This window comes from Pleurodeles waltl, chromosome 1_1 (assembly GCF_031143425.1).
Source record: "Pleurodeles waltl isolate 20211129_DDA chromosome 1_1, aPleWal1.hap1.20221129, whole genome shotgun sequence".
NCBI lineage: Eukaryota > Metazoa > Chordata > Amphibia > Caudata > Salamandridae > Pleurodeles > Pleurodeles waltl.
Window position 1 is genome coordinate 938,494,419 of NC_090436.1, and position 17,855 is coordinate 938,512,273.

General features: G+C 44.3%; 1 protein-coding gene across 3 annotated transcripts in view; it reads right to left on the bottom strand.

Annotated features, from left to right (window-relative positions):
* SEC24D (SEC24 homolog D, COPII coat complex component) overlaps positions 1-17,855 on the bottom strand; it is a 319,615-nt gene that overhangs the window by 245,052 nt on the left and 56,708 nt on the right. The window contains exon 1 of one of the 3 annotated variants that reach the window (XM_069230161.1): positions 16,227-16,295. The exons of the other annotated variants lie outside the window; for them this stretch is intronic. The gene's annotated coding sequence lies outside the window, so the exon portion shown is untranslated. Of the gene's footprint in view, positions 1-16,226; positions 16,296-17,855 lie in introns of those variants that run through there. 3 annotated transcript variants of the gene reach the window in all.

Here is a 17,855-nt window from a genome sequence, read left to right on the forward strand (position 1 = left end):
AAGAAAGTCTATGTTCATTTTACATTATCATCAAGCTGCAGATACCTGGGCCTCGGTCACATTTATGGCCCTGGCTGGGGGCACAGAGGTGAAGAACTGAAGCATTGAGGTATTTAACTCTTAAATTGAAGTTCTTGTCAACTCAGTATTGGAGCATGAGGAACACGTTACTTACCTTCAGTAACGCTTTTTCTGGTGGATACACTGACTACCTGTGGATTCCTCACCTTATGAATTCGATCCTTGCGCCAGCATCTGACGGAAAGGCTTCTTCCTAGCTGTCTACGTCGACGAGGACGTCATAATGGCACGGCTCCGCGTGACTCCGTCTGACGTCAACGTGCCAATAAGAGGTTCTCGTCGGCGTACTAACGTCAGTTTCACCACATTTGTTCGTGCTCTTAAAGCAAATAGGAGTAAACCGACCATGAAAATTGATAAATAATATAGAAAGATATACGCACACAAAAACCTTGACTATTTAAACTATCCATTCTTACTGAGAGTTGAAATACATGAATATACAAAAATATATAAAGAAATATCACTATGTACATATAAATATATAAGCGCATTCATATACATACAAATATATATCTATATATATATATAAAAATATAAGAATAAATATTAATCTAAAACTGCAAGATAAGAGTGTAACCAGGCAGGCAACGGGGAGGCGGGAGGGACCGTGAGGAATCCACAGGTAGTCAGTGTATCCACCAGAAAAAGCGTTACTGAAGGTAAGTAACTTGTTCTTCTGATGGATACAACTACCTGTGGATTCCTCACCTTGTGAATAGAGTCCCAAGCAGTACCGCACTCGGTGGTGGGTGCCCACCTGATTACACCAAGAAATCTTGCAATACCGAGCGAGCAAAGTGACCGTCCCTCCTCATCTCAGAGTCTAAACAGTAATGTTTTACGAAAGTATGGAGGGACGCCCAAGTTGCCGCTTTACATATATCTATCAATGGAACTCCCCTCGCCAAAGCCGAGGATGCAGATTTAGCCCTAGTAGAGTGGGCCCTGATACCTTCAGGAGGGACCTTTTTTGCCAAAGAGTAACAGATCTCGATACACAAGATGACCCACCTGGAGAGTGTCCTTTTCTGTACAGCTCTGCCCTTTTGCTGACCAGCATATCCAACAAACAGTTGCTCATCCAAACGAAAGTCTTTAGTTCTTTCGAGATAAAAACTCAGGACTCTCTTAGGGTCCAACCTATGGAGTCTCTCTTCTTCTTTAGACGGGTGGGGAGGAGGGTAAAAAGCAGGAAGAGTGATATTCTGCCCTATATGAAAAGGGGTGACAACTTTCGGTAGAAAAGCAGCCCTGGTTTTTAGAACCACTTTATCAGGGAAGAACATAGTGAAAGGGGGCTTAACGGAAAGTGCCTGAAGCTCTCCAATCCTCCTGGCAGAAGTAGTTGTGATCAAGAAAACAGTCTTGAAGGCTAAATATCTCAATGGACATGAATGCATGGGCTCGAAAGGCGAACCCATTAAGAATATTAAAACAAGATTTACGCCCCACTGAGGCATGTGAAAAGGAGTAGGAGGAAAGCTATTCACCAAACCCTTAAGGAACCTATGTACAATGGCAGACTTGAATAAAGACAGCTGATCCGGAAGGCAAAGAAACGCTGACAGAGCTGCCAAATAGCCCTTAACTGTAGCTATAGCACAGCCTTTCTTCGCCAAACTGAGAACAAACAAAAGTACATCTGAAAGATGGGCCTTTAAAGGATCTTTTCGGTTCTCTCCACACCACAGCACAAATTTTGCCCACCTTCCGGCATAAATAGATTTAGTGGAGTGTCGCCTGGACGATAGTATAACATCCACTACATCCGGTGGGAGAGAAAAAGAAGTCAGGTTGCCCGTTCAATCTCCAGGCATGAAGGTGCAGGCTCTGGAGGTGGGGGTGTAAAACCTGCCCCTGTGATTGAGAGAGGAGATCTGCCCTGAGCGGGAGACGGAGCGGCGGGCACTGAGAGAGTTGAAGTAGGTCTGTATACCATACCCTTCTCGGCCAGTCCGGTGCCACCAATATGATTTGGGCCCGCTCCTGACGAACCTTCCTCAAAAGGTCCTCTGCCCACCACAGGAGATCCGCTACAGCGTCCCTGGAGATCTTTATTGAATCCCTGAGATCCCCCTTGTGCTGGAACCACTGTCTGCGGAGGCACCACTGAAGAGGCCTCATGCCAGCGAGCATGAGTGACCAACAGAATGCAAGAAGCAAACAGACCTAGCAGGCGTAAGACTTTGAGGACTGGAACTGCCGCTCCACTTTGAAACAAAGGAATCAGCGCCTGAATGTCGCGTACCCGCTGAGGCGGGGGGGTAGGCCCGAAACCTTGTCGTGTCCAATACTGCTCCTATGAACAGGAGGCGTTGAGAGGGCTCCAGGTGAGATTTGGGTACATTCACCGAAAAGCCCAGATCAAACAACTGCGTTGTCATTCGCAGATGAGACAACACAATCTCTGGAGACTTGGCTTTGATCAACCAATCTTCCAGGTAGGGAAAAACCGCTACCTCCCTCTTTCTGAGATGTGCTGCAACAACTGCCATCACCTTTGTGAAGACCCGGGGTGCTGAAGTAAGACCAAACGGAAGGACCGCAAACTGGTAATGTTGCGATCCGACCACAAAACGGAGATACTTCCTGTGCGACTTGATTATGGGAACATGAAAGTACGCGTCCTGTAAGTCGACAGACACCATCCAGTCTCCTTCGTTCAACGCCATTAGCACCTGTGCTAGGGTCAGCATTTTGAATTTTTCCTGCTTGAGGAACAAATTCAAAATCCTCAAGTCTAGGATCGGGTACTTAGAAGACCGTCCACTTTGGGAATCAGGAAATATCTTGAATAACACCCCTGACCCCTTTCCTGCAATGGTACCAACTCTATAGCGCCCTTTGCCAACATGGCTACAACCACCTGTTGCAACAACAGAAGATGGTCTTCTGAACAAAAGGAGGGACAGGGAGGGAAGGGAGGAGGAAACTCCTGAAAGGGGAGAGCATAGCCCTTTTCCACAATTCCTAGCACCCACGAGTCTGTTGTAATTGACCTCCATCGCTGTAGAAAAAGACTCAATCTACCCCCTACAGGAGAAGTATGACTGATAAAGTGGGGAAAACTAGGGCTGCTTCTGCTGTTGTCCACCAGAGGAGGATGAAGAAGAAGAGAGCTGCTCGGCTGGACCTCTAGCCCTACCCCTACCTCGCCCTCTGAAAGCACGATAGGGCAGGTTGGCAGGTTGTTGGGCATAAGATTGAGACCTACGAAAGGCAGAACCTCTAGCAAACCATCGAAACCTACGAAAAGGTCTGTACAATGTAGCAGAAGGGGTCTGCAAACCCAGGGACTTAGCTGTAGCCCGACAGTCCTTAAACTGTTCAAGGGCAGAGTCTGCCTTGTCCCCAAACAGCTTTTCCCCATCAAATGGAAGGTCCATTAAAGTGGATTGTACATCTGACGAGAATCCCGAAGATCTTAGCCAGGCATGCCTTCTCGTAGCCACCGATGTTCCCATGGCCCTGGCAATAGAATCCGTGGAATCCAAGCCAGATTGAATAATCTGCTGTGCAGCAGCTTGTGCATCCAAGAAAAGGGACCCAAAAGATTTTTGCACTTCCTGTGGCAGATCTTTTGCCATCTCCTTAGCAAAGTCCATTAGGGCATGGATGTATCTGCCTAGCACACAGGTGGAATTGGTAGCTTTTAGGGCCATGCTGCAAGAGGAGAAAATGTTCTTCGAGGATTGTTCCATCCTTTTGGATTCTCTGTCTGTCGGAACACCAGGGAATGTACCGGGGGCAGACTTTGCAGAACATGATGCCTGAACCACCAAACTCTCCGGAGTCGGGTGACGAGATAGAAAAACCGGATCTCCTGGGGCACTTCTATGCCTTCTCGCCACTGCCCTGTTCACAGCAGGAGATGTAACCGGCTTTTTCCATAGGTCTATAATAGGCTCAGTCAAAGCCTCATTAAAAGGCAACAAAGGGTCAGCACTGGAGGAAGATGGATGAAGAACCTCTGTGAGCAGGTTAGTCTTAACTTCTGCCGTGGACAAAGGCAAATCCAGGTAATCAGCTGCCTTCCTCACCACAGCATGGAAGGAGGCGGCCTCCTCAGTAAACCCCCCCCGGAGAAGCAATGTCCCACTCCGGGGAAGTATCCAAACCACTTGCAGTGGAAAGTCCCTGGAAATCATCAGAAGGCTCTATCTCACCTTCCTCAAGCCTTCTGTATTCCTCTTCCTCCAGAAGCCTCAACGCCTTCCTTCGGGATCTTAAATGCGTCTCCAGAGCCGGCGTCGACAAGGACTCCATCGACGCTGATGATCTCAGACCCCGAACCGGTTCAGGAAGGCTCCCAGATTCAACCGGCGCCGGAGCCTGCGCCGGCCCGAAATCGGCAGATGACCTCCTCGAAGCCGAATGAACAGAAGGAGATGGAGCCGGTCTGGATGAGGCCATCAATGACGCCGGATGGCGCGGAGAAGGAGTCGGATAAGAAGCCGATAGATCCACAGTCCCAGGCGAAGGACTCCTGCCAGGGGAAACCCCTGGCGCCGGACCACCAGGCTCTGTAGGGCAGAAGGGCATGAATGGAGCAGCCCTGTACGACGCCGGCGAGCCCAAATTGAATGCCAATGGCCCCGTGGGACCCGCCGGTGCACCAGCAGGGGCCATGGATTGAAAAACAGCATACATCGCATTCACAAATGCGGCCAGATCCGTCCCTGGAGTCGGGAAAACCGGGTACTGCTGTGTAGATGTCTGGGGAACATCAGGATCCCTCAGCGCTGGCGAAAAGCGAGGACTACCTTGAGTGACCTCATAGACTGAAGGTGCCGGTGACAACCCCGGACTCTCCGGCTGAGGCGTGACCGTAGGACTCATCTCCCACGTCTTCTGGCGCCGTGACGAACGAGATCTCGACCTCGAACGACTCCTCAAACGGCTCCGCTCCGAACGGCGCCGAAAGTCATGATGACGGCGCTTCTTATGTTTTTTGGGAGAAGCATGGGAAGAAACCTTCTTGTGTTCCTTCTTCTTTGCCTTGGCCAAGAAGAGCTTCGCTTCGCGTTCCTTCAGAGCTTTCGGATCATGCTCTGGCACGAAGAACAACCTTCCACATCATGTTCGGAGCTTAAACACCAAATACAGTCCGAATGGGGGTCGGTCACTGACATCCGACCCCCGCATTCCCTACACGGCTTAAACCAGGACTTCTTCGGAGGCGACATTGTAACTTCAAGAGATCGCTACAGTTACCAACGGGCCAGGAAGAAAAAACCGTTGGCGTCGAAGCACGGAAAAAGGAAAAACTGACGTTAGTATGCCGACGAGGACCTCTTATTGGCACGTTGACGTCAGACGGAGTCACGCGGAGCCGTGCCATTATGATGTCCTCGTTGACATAGACAGCTTGGAAGAAGACTTTCCGTCGGATGCTGGTGCAAGGATCGAATTCATAAGGTGAGGAATCCACAGGTAGTTGTATCCATCAGAAAATACAATTATGTTTCTGAGTGATTTTAAACAGAAAATTAAAATGAAAAGTTGCCTTTAATGATTAAGTAACTCTTCATTTTAATCTTCTCCGATTTCAATGTGTCCCAGTTTACAAGCAGTAGACTTAGTGGCTAGTAAACCATGTGTCATATTCAAAACTGAAAAATAGTCATTATGTTAAATGGGAGAAATGTAAAGTGAAGAAATATATTTCTATAAAAGACTGTCTTAATTTCTTTCTCCACTTTCAATTAAGCCAATTACATCTTAATACTTTATGAAGCATGTTTCTTCACTTTAAATTCCCGATATTTAAACAAATGACTGTATTTTTCTGTTATAAACATGACACCATGTAGGGAGCAAGATGCCTGGTGATTGTATATATGACGCTTGGAAATGGGAGACAATTAAAAAAATAAGTTTTATGGAATCCATATAAACATAAAGCTTTTGTCGCCTTTACACACAGCAGGCAACCTTCTCCCAGTGGCTGGTAGACATGGTGCCATATTTATACCTGAAAACTAAAGCCATTATTTTAAGTGGGGAAATTCAAAGTGCAGAAAAATGTTCCAAACTATGAACGTTTTTGCAGAACATTTTTTCTGCACTTTACATTTCTACCATTTAATAAAATGGCTGCATGTTTGTGTTATACATGTAAAGGTGGCACATATGGCAATAGGTATTACCTGTGCCACAAGTACATATGACACAGGCTCTCAGTTCCCATTCATATGCACACATGTTCATACATCCCCAAAAAACACTCTCTCACTGACACACATTGCAGCCCTGTCATAGTGCTCCTAGTCAAAGTATTTTGTTCAAAACATGTTATCTGGCTCTAAGGACATTAAGCTAAAAGTCAAGAAAGCTGGGCGTGGGGGTGTCTGGCAACAATGTGGAAGTTTCACAGCCTTCCATAACTGATTTTTACTAATCAGAAGTAGCCCTCACTACAGAAAAGGTCTGAGACCCCAGAGCTAGTCAAACTTCCTTTGTCCCTTCTTGAGTTGTACAGTTATGTGGAAGAATCTGTTCAAGGAGGTCTCAGAAGTAACCTGCAGGGCATTGTCTCAGACGTGGTGCAAAAGAAGCAACACTTGAACGGTTGTTATGAAGTTGGGTTCTGGAAGTTGTAGCTTGACCCTGAAATAGCGAGAGCTTCTTCATTTTGTCTGTGTTTTCTTAGGGCCATAGGGCTTGAAGCTGAGGCTACTGTCAATGTGGAATCCAAGTGAGTTGGTATTATTGGAGAGTTTTGGGTTGCATTCTCTAAGTTCCATTGCACAGAGCCAGAGTTCTTTTTTAAACCATATGTTCTTCACGTTCTTTAATGAAACACTGCATCTAACTATTTGTGAGTCTATTCAACATACTATCTGTGATCACATCTGGGTCATTTTTGTTTTCCCCTTATCCTGCCACCAATCTTTCATCTTAATTCTCATATAATAAAGTGAGTGTTTACACCATCACTTATTAGCACATTATCCTTGGCCTAGACAGTTACATTTTAGACATATTGGATGTTCATGTTTATCCATCATGTCCCCTGCACCTCTCCACCAGTTTCCTCCCATAGTATTGCCTTCCCTGTTTATAGAGGTCCATGGTGTTCTAGTCATGCATCCTATGTTTTAGGGAATTTTCTGGAGCATGCTCAACCCACGGCAGATCACATGGACCTAAATACCTTCTGACCTATCTCCAACATTCTGACTTTGAGAAAGGTCCCTGAAAAATGTGTGCACGTCCAACTATACAACCACATTGAACAATTCATGTTCTTAGACCAATTCCAATCTGGCTTCTGACAGGGCCATAGAACTGAATCGGATCTTACGCACTTAAGTGCTCATTCTGACATCGGTGAGTCGAAGCGCCAAAAGACCTCCAGTGTTGGTGGTCCGAAGACCGTCATATTATACGTCACCTATGGTCTTCCACCCATAGACAGGCAGAAATCCGACACCGTCGGCCTGACCGACAGCGGGTGAGAGGCGGGTCCACCGCCAGCACCGCCACGCCGCAAGGTCTCCGCCCGCCATATTATAAGAAGGAAATGGCATGGCGGTGCGGCAGTGGCGGTGGAACCGTCGACATCCACCGCCTCCCGGATGACCATCGTAACATAGGTGGACTGACCGAAAAAGGGGGTGGAGGGCATGGGGGAGGGGTGTCTGCAAGTGTGTGGTCGTATGGGGTACATGTGCCAAAAACAAGAATGGGGATTCTTGTCGCAAAGTGCACTACCGCCAGGGTTTTGTGGCGGGGTGACCGCCACGAAAACCCTAGTGGCTTGCACCCTCGTAATACAGCCGGTGGTGTGAGGCATGTCGCCGGCCCGGAGAAGGCCCCTGCCGGCGACCAGCCCGCACTGGCGGGACTGGCGGAGGTGTGGCTGTTTCCAGTTGGCCACACCACCATGCTCATTATGCTGCTGTCTTCACAACCGGGCCCGCGGCGGTGAGACCACCACCTCCACCGTCGTGGTCGTAATGAGGGCGTTAGTGGTTGATGTATTAATAATTCTGGATAAGAACAAATTTTGCCTCCTAATCCTCCTTGACTTAGCGTCACCTTTCGATACAGTTCAACATGACAACCTCCGAGATTTACTTGAATGTAGGATGGGCTATCAGGGTCTGTCCTCAACTCGTTGCCTCTTTTCTCGACAACCAAACTCAAAGAATCAAGGTTAATCAGTCCTGTCCAAACCCACAACAGTCACATTGAAGGTACCACAGGGATCCATGCTCTCACCCACTCCCTTCAACCTGCTTATCGACCTGTTAATGGAGCCTTTAACTGAAATGCTGAAATTATCAAACATCCACTATCACATTTACGCTGGCGAAACCCAACTATACTTGAAAATCTCTTCCCCAGAAAACATCAGATTCTTTAATACATCTTTACAAAAACCACAAAAATGGCTCACCTGCAATCATCTCAATAAAACGCTTTAAAAATGGAATTCCTCATAACTGCCCCACCCAAACAATATCCCGTTATCAAAAAATGGATGAAGCAACTAACAGCTCTTAACTGCCTACCACCCATAATTGATTCCACAAGATCACTAGGGATAATGCTAGACAAGAACCTGTACATGCAGGGCAGGAGCACATCATTACCTCCACCAAAGGAGCTAATTTTTAGATGAACATCTTAAGGAAAATAAAACCCTTCCTCCCTTTGACGACTTCAAGCCTGCTGTTCGAACCCTAGTGATTTCCAGATTGAACTATGGCAGTGCAACCCTACGCAGCCTATCTAGATCTAAGTTGGCCCCACTTAGGGCCTCTCTTAACTCTGCCGCTAGGCTCATCACAGGATCTAAAAGAAACACTCCTGATATTAAATCTCTTAACTGGCTCCCATATGAGGCAAGAATGCAGTTAAAAAATGCCTGCATGACCCATAAAGCCCTTCATTTCAACAGCAGATGCATCCCGTACACAACATCTAGAGTTATCTGGTGGCTGTAGATTCTCTATAAGCACCAATACCTTACTGCTGAAACCTCAAACATTCTACAAAAAGAAAACTTACAACTGATCATTCTTGGGTATTGTCCCAAGAATTTGGAACTCCCTGCCTCCTGAACTCAAACTCAACCCCTCAACAGTATCATTAAAAAAAGAAGTCAAAATGCTATTGACAAATTTCTGCTCTAATACCCACAAACTCTAATGTTTGTCCTTGATAAGACACAATGAATAAACCTTTGTTTATTACTAGCTTGCTTTAATCCAGTTTGTTTGATTTATCAGTTTGAACTATTCCCCATTTTGAAACTACTTCTTCCTGTACACAGTACTGTGCTCGTTTATGTTGTTTGCTATATTTGTTTCTTCTTTCCTTACCATTCAGAAAGCGCTTTGATAACCTCAAGGGTCATGTTTGCTCTATGTATAATACTTTTTAAATAAATAAATAGTATATACATTTTTTTCTGCTGCTATGCACAAGTCCATATTCCTCTTCTATGTTGTGAGAGTTGGTGGTTTGAGACAAGCCTAGCATTGTGCAATGCCTCTTTTGGCAGCAATGAGCTTCATGTGTGTATAACAAATTTACATACCTGTTAAGTGCTTACTTACTCCATATTGCTAAAAGCACATTTTTAGGTTCTATGGTGAGACCCACTGTCATGTGCAGTTCCTTCAAGACCCAGGACCAGTATCTCTTAATCAAAGGGCATTCTCATTGTGTGTATAAAATGACCCCTCCAACTGCACTCCAGCATGCAGAAATAATTTGCTATTGTCCCAAATTTGTGTAGCTGTGCCCTGGTACAATTCTATACTGTGTAAAATGTAATGTTGTACTATGTGGAATCCTGTTATTACAGTGACCTCCCTGGAGTGCAAAAATGCTTCTTTTCACATGCTTCTCCCCACATCCAGTCTTCCAGTGCATCTCAGTCTAGTTCCTATCTTAATTTCAGTTTATCAAGTCAAGTTTTTTCTGTGTGTCATAGAGTGTTATATATCTGAGAGATTGCCCTTTTGGGAATTTTGGTGGCAAGGAGCATAACTTTTAGTGACACTTCATCCAGGATCACTGTACTTTTACATATGTGTTGTTGAAGTAAGTGCCTTAACTACTCATATTTAAAAGCTGGGGAGTCAGTTAATAAACTGAAGATTATTCGCATCACAGCTGGGTGCATGTTTTAATGTCCAATTTATCCCTGATCTCTCATTGCAAATAGATCCTCATTTCATCCCATCCCATAAATTTCCAAAATGTATGTTGTTTCCCTGCCATAATGGGAGCATTAGGGTGTAATAATCCTTCCACCTTACATCTTTTGTGGCCCTCCCATAGTTCTGCCTCTTGCACTGTGGCAGTCATGGTGTTCAGCATTTACCTGCCTCCTAGTTGTGCACTCACCTATGCCTTCTCATCCACCGTGTGTCTGTCTATTTCAAGTGCCTGTTTATCTAGTGGTACAACCATCCAATCTTTAATCATGTGTATTTGTGTGACTCACAGTACTATCTCAATTTTGGCGGCATACTCCCTATCTCAAATGTGGTCCTATATAGTGTTGAGAGGGCAATTATGGCAGATTCTTCTTTCCATAACTTGAGAGCACTATGTTGTCTAGCTTCTTGACAGGCCTACCTGGTAACTCATACATGGTTATCATTTTGAGGAGCGAAGCCTGTCCAACAATGAAAGCAGACATTTCTTCCAATAAATACACTCAATTTTTAATAAGACGATTAGGGAGCCTAAATTATGAGACAAAAATGTGTCCAGCTCACCTGAAATCCAAAGTACAATCTATTTAAAATAATACCTTTCTATTCTCAGAAGCGTAGGAGAAAGTGCTGCGGGGGATCCAGATGTTCACAGGGTACAATAGTGCATTTGTCCAAATAACGTGAAATCCTAAATTCCTCCCATATGAGTTAAAATGTGTTCCCAGTCTGTTTAATGTTTTGCTGGAGGGATATATGCTTGCACCAGTCTGTGTAGCTCTTCCAATCCCTCACAAATGCATCTTTTTTGGATCCATACAGCCAGTGGTTCTGTCACTATCGTGAACTGAGTGGACAACCGTGTCAGGTCCCCAAATGTTCTTGAGTGTGTCCCACTGATAAGCATCTTCGCAAGGAGTTTACCAGTCAGCAGTTTAAACAAGGAGATAGCCCCATATTTTCAAGCACTATAAATAAGAAAGGTCACACAAAAAAATCAAACCCTACTTAGCATCTAGCAACACTACAGTGATTGGTTTAGATGCAGAATCTGCACGTAAGTTGTTATACACTCTTCGTAAATGGATTCTGGTCAATTTACCAGGCGCAAAGCAAGATTTGTCGGGATACGGCAAGTCATGCATAACTCAGATCAACCAATTTGCTAATACTTTGTCAAGAATTTTAGATTCGCTGTTTAGTAGCAAAATAGGACGAAATTTTAAACAGTTGTCTCTATCTTTGCCCTGTTTAAGTAGTAGGACATGTAAATTGGTCTCAGGCCAGGTGGTAGGATTTTTTTCTGCCTAGATTCCTTTAATATATCTAATAGTGATTGGGTGTCACACTAGTTAGCCTTTTATACAGTTCAATTAGTATACTGTTAGGGTATGAAACTGCACAATTGAGTTCTCATTCTCTTCAAGGGTTGTTTATATAATTCATTTCTTTATTTTTCTGATACCCTTTTCATCTTCAATAAAATGCTACAAATTGACTACTCCACACCCTTGGTTTGAACCGTACAAGTGTTCAAAATAATCTGCAAAGGTGTAGGTTATTTAAGGATCCACAATTCTCTGTTTGTTAGATTTGGTCTTTTGCAGCATGCCCATGCCTTATACTATATTATTGCTAGCTAAACCATGCGATAAGCCACACAACAGGTTCCCACAAATCTTTATTGGTTTGTAGGGATGCTTTCCATTGCTTATATAGTAGGCCCGAGCTTTGTGCTTTACCAGAGAATTGTGTTATTGCTGTTGCAATTGAAGTCTCCTCTTATTGCTTGCCCACATGTCAGGTATGTATGTGTGTTCTTGTTGTAGAGTCTGTTGCTCTAGTTCCTTTCAGAATTCCCCTTTCTATACTACTGTGGATGGTATCAGGGAACCTCTAATCAGTGGAGTATATGCATTCCACGCTGTGAGTGCATGTTATGTGTGCCAAAATGGATCTATCATTGTCGTATAGTTCTCTCCATATGTCATGAAGGCCCATGGCTTGGATAGAGACCCTCAGCCTATTAAGGGCCTTATTGCATTGTGGCCATTTGTATCTTCTGTCCATTGCTCTCTAATTAACACATTGAAGGCATTCTTTCTGGAGTGTGGATGGTGCCTCCACCAGTAATTATCAGATTTTTGTTTGGACCCAGACAAGGAGCAGCATATGATAATTATGATAATGTTCCCCCCTTACCATATCCCTAGTGCTGCAGCATTGCTGCTGTCTCCATCCAGCCATGTTTTTCCAGGTCAAACATGGTGAATTATTTTAGCCAATATTGCCAATTGCCACCCCTAAGCACTTGTATACCGTGATTGACAGAGCATTCAGTGCCTACCACGGACCACAAAGATACAGATATTGACTAATGGATAAGTTTCCCGGAGGAAAGTACTTTGGGTTTTTGTTGTTAAAGTAGGTGCTGGATTATGCTTTTTTATTGTGTTAACCAGGCTGTTGACATTCCCAGTCATGCACTGCAAAGCTCATGTCGGAGACTCTGTTTGGTGTCTGTCTCTCCAAGTAACCTAGGGATGTGCTAAAGTTGACCTGCATTTTCAAATGGAACACTGCCTGCTCAAGTCTGTGCTTCAGTGCATGAAAATGTTTTAACATTTCAACTGCCCTCCTTCCCATACAGCTGTACAGTGGGTCTTGAATTAACAAATACCCCAACCTGTGATGTGTCTGTTTCCAAACATAACAATAAACCTCAATTACTTTAACAATATTATTTCAGATGCTATTGTCTGTTTGTGTTCAGAGTACATTTTGATTCAAATGTGCGAGGGAAGCATTCACTGTGTCCAGTCTCTGTTCGACCAATTTGCCTCACCATAGCTGGGGGAGGAGGGAGCACTGTGCACTCTTTTGATAAAGACACAAAGAGGACAAAATCTTTGGCTAAAGCATAATGTGATCCAACATTTCAAGGATTATGTTGGCGCTTTAACATTTTTGCTCTCTATGGTATTCAAACCAGGCTTATATAATATTCTTTGATTGTCCCTCAGAATGCTAAAGACAGCCCAGCGTTGCTCTCCCTTCGGCTGGAGCTTACTACTACATTCTTAAGGTGTTTCAACTTTGTTGTGATGCTGGCAAGCGATTTTTCATTCTGTCACCCTTTCGCTCATTTTCTTAAGGTCTTTTCTAAGAAAGTTTAAGTGAATGTTTATCTTGCCCATCTTTTATTGAAGAGCAGTTTTTGTGTCTTTTACAGCTTTTAGCACTTCCATTTAAATGGGTTCCATTTGGGGTGTAGTATGCCTTGTTTGGGCCTTCTTCTTATTCAGTATTTAAAGACTTCTGGTGGTTCAATGTGCAAAAAGGCATATTTGTCCACCTTGTATCCAAAGTAGGTCTTCTGAATGGAGGCCAACGTAACCCCCTATCCCCTGCTAGTGTGACAAGGAGTGTACAGGACCCAACTAGGAAGACTTTCAAGGTCAATGGACTGGCCGGCACCTGGATGCTGACCCAACTGACTCTGTACAAATGGAAGCGATGTCCCAGGAGATCACTGCCATTTACAAAAGACAGGGAAGAATACTGCATGTGTGGGGGGTGTAATCACTGCTGCCTGCCAGATATTGTTACCCTTGAGACATTAGCTGTGGCCTGTCCATTTTCCCTTCCCTTAGTCTACCAATTCTCAGCCCTCCGGTCTCTTGCTCTGTCTAGTGTTACACTGCCATGTTCAGTTTATTAAATGTGTACTGTCCTCTGTTTAGGTTTCTTCCTTCTTTTCACCCCAGGGCGCCCTCTGACAACTGGCTGTGCCAAAATGGATGGCCCAATCCATTTCCTTAGCTCAGCTCCAAGCTCACACCACACACGCTGTCTTGGCAACGCAATGGAGTCATTCCATTGCAGAATGAAGGTAATAGGATTTTGTGTGCCAGCACAGCCTGCCATGTGACCCCGCCACCCATGTGTCTACCTCATGGTCTTGACTTGTTCTTCTTCCATAGGGGGGTTCCACCAAGGCTGCGACAGTCGGTGAGCAGTGATCTTAAATCAGGGAGCCTTGCTCTCTGTTTATGGATTGTCAACAGACAGATGCTTTCTGTAAGTGCAGGACAGCTGGTGAAGCCAGGCACAAGCTGATAAGCCTCTCTGAAAAGCTTTCGGTGGTTACAAGCCACACCCCTTCCCAGAGCCAGCCTTGTACGTATGCTTGTGTACTCTCACTGGTATTCAGTACAAATTTTATTTTCAAGTAGCTGAGCATCAAGTAGGCCTTTAGCATTCCGTTTTGACACGTTGCAAGGCAGTCAATTTCATGAGTGGGTGAAATTTAAGTAGAACCGAGAGCTGCCCACATACTGATGAACTTGATTTTGTTGTTAATATTGTCCTACATAGAGGATGAAATAAGCGAAGAGAAAATTGAGGTTTTTGGAACGCTTTTAGTTCCAGGGGATTCTTGCAGATTTTAAAGGGTTCATCAGAAAGAGTTAGTATATGTTACTCAGGTAAGAGATGAACAATGGAAGGACAGCGTCGGTTTTTAAGGACAGGATGCTAAGCAGGACTTGATCTTTGATGGGGTTCAATGCTATTAAGAGGTGCAGGATGATAAGCAGACTGTGCTAATAAGTGTTGGCAAACAAGAGGGGGTCATTATTCACTGAGATCCTTCCAACGCTATGCTGCATTGTGACTTGAATCCTAATTTGTCAATCCTTGAGATAGATACTGGTCTTGATGGTCTCCTATAGGTGCATGGTGATGGTCTATTAGTCATCTTGCCCAGGAAAAGAACATAAGTGATTGGACGATATGCAGAAAGATCACTGGAATCGATAATGACTTTCTCCAGCTAGATCTGTGTTGCCTTATGATCTACACCACCCAGCACTTACTGTAGAATAAACCTGTTTATGGTGTTCTCCTGTGCCCATAATCCTACAGTTACTACAAGGGGCAAAACACCATAAAACCAAAATAAAACGCATGACTATGCAAGTTGAACTAGACTTTCAGTCAGTCGTGGCTTGTGCAACACTAGCAGGGTGGCGTGCAGGGAGATGGGGTGGGATTAACGGGGGAAGAGAGGGGTATTAAATTAAAAATAATAAGAAAAAATACTTACCTGTGCCACCGCCGCCTTCACGATAGCGTTGCTCCTCTCCTCTTCTCTGCCTGCAGGCACAGGCTCCCAGCCTGCCCTGCACCAATCCTGACCCTGCTCAGAGCACTCCCAGTCAGACTGGGGGCCTGTGCAGGCTCTCTCCAGCCCGGCAGCTGTGTTGCTGGGCTGGAGAGAGCCTTTTGCGCATGTGTCTTTGGCTGGCCCGAGACGGCCGGCCAAACATACGTGCACTCTGAGGGAGAGAGCTGAGCACTCCCCACTCACTGCTAGTCACCCCTGTGGCACCGCCCCTTTTCCCCAACAACAATAATAAACAGAGTTTATTATTGTTTTTGTGGAAAAGGTTTGCAGCTGCCGCTGCTGGCAGGGGGAGACGCTCTTCCACCCTTATGGAGGAGCCGCCCCTGCTTTCAGTATGTTGCTATGAAGCAATAACAAATCAAGAGACAGATAAAAATATTGGTGTCACAACTGGTAGCCATACTCATACATTAAATTCACCTATAAAGAAGTGCTTAACTGCATCAAGAATGTACTGGGATTCCCCATAATGGAAGACCCATTGGTCATTGTGCTGTGCGTAGGTGATGGGACTGAACATTTAATAACAGCAGAAAATGTGTTAGAGAGACATATGCTGGGTTAAACAAGAAGGCTGATAACCACCTATTTGAAAAAAGAAATCCTTAGAGTGACCCGATATATAAAAAATCATGGCCACACCATACAACTCAGCGAACTGCTATACAACTGCTTACAAAAAGAGAGAGTGATCTGCGGGATGTGCTGGTAGGCTGCTTCTTCAGGCTAGACAACAGTCCCCTTTGCACAGCACATATTAGGGCCTTGAGGCATACCTGTCAAAATGTGATTGTTCTTGGAGTACTGCTGCCTGGCCAGAGAAGGAATATACCTTCACATTTTTGAGTCTCTAAAAGTGAAAGACAATGGACAGAGCGGTGGTAAACATGGGTTTACTTTTAGTTTACATATGTCATACTTTATTAGCTTCATTTAAATAATGCAAAGGATTTTACTCATACAGCTTTTAATAAAAACACTTTGAGTAAGGAATACTGGAGTGATTTTGAGAAAAATTAAGCATGGCAGTAAAAGGCATAAGAAAATATTACTCGGCTGCACAATATACACAGATAAAATCTATCCAGGCTGGATACAAGTTGAGATTATGCACTTGAAAGTAATTATAATTAATTATAAAAGTAGCCATAATGCCAATGTTGGAGTACACACTGCAGAGATGGATTGTGAAGTCTTTCCATGCCAGGAGGCATGACTTTTCAAATCCTGGGCTTTCCGTTCACAAGGTGTATTACAAAGTGTACTTACTTTTTAAATAGCAACCTTAGGAATGGAAAAGGTTGTCCTGCCAATATGGACTGATCTAGCAAATCCAGGCACACGCTTGACAAAAGGACCCATACAAATGAGAGATGAGAGATCCATATCTAACATCTCAAGTTATAATAGGCATTGTCCAGAAATAAACCTGTCAGAGAGCCTAAAATTGGTAGTTGAAGGTATAGTAGAAAGAGGGCTATTAAAAGAAACATAGGGCAGCTTCCAAAAACAAATATCTTCTCAATATAACAGGAAGAAATCTACAAATATCTACAGCTAAGTCATGCCACAGATACGGTGCTGAGAAACAGAAGAAAAATGGTGGCGCACCCAAATGAAGGTACATCTCTGCGAAAAAATAGAGCACAGAAAAACAAACTCAAAGAGAATGAGAAATAGATTCTCACAGAAATGTAAAAAACTGGTATCAACAAGAGCACTGCAAGACGATAGTGAATGGGGTTGCGGTCTTGGAATATTGCAAGATTGCTTGTAAAATGGGGGATCGGGGCTGGCATAGTTCTGCACATTAAAAAGATAAGTTGTTTTTCAGAACTTTGGGCTATGCATCTATACAGAATTTTGCATGCTTCAGAAAGCAAGCAAAAATGTATTGTGGAGTCAGAATTCTGGAGGGCTGGTGTTGTGCATCATAACTGAATCGAGTGATAAGACCTTTAAAATTCATATGGGGTCAACTAATACAATGCCTACAGTTTTATTGCTCCCCTTTGTGTAGTCATAGAAGTGTACTATATGGATAAAGGACTAATAAAATTACAAGGGCTTCATGAAAGACTGTGGGAAGTTATGCTGATGTAAGAGAACAATCCAAGGGCAACGTTGTTGAGTCCATACTGTTGGCCTTTTAGGTCTGCTCTGGATCCCTTGGGTACCTAAACACCATTACTCGTGAAGACACAAAGGTTGGGTATGCCCAAACTGAACAGACCTCCTCTGGAATGGTGTGGTAGCTGACAACCTTTGCCCTCTGGGTAGAAAAGTGTGCATATAAAAGCCAGTTTTACACTGCGACCCACGCCCAATGTTCACATTTAGTTGAGATTAAACAAATTTTTATTTTTATTTTTCCTTTTTAATAATCAGGCATAGAACCCTGGTGT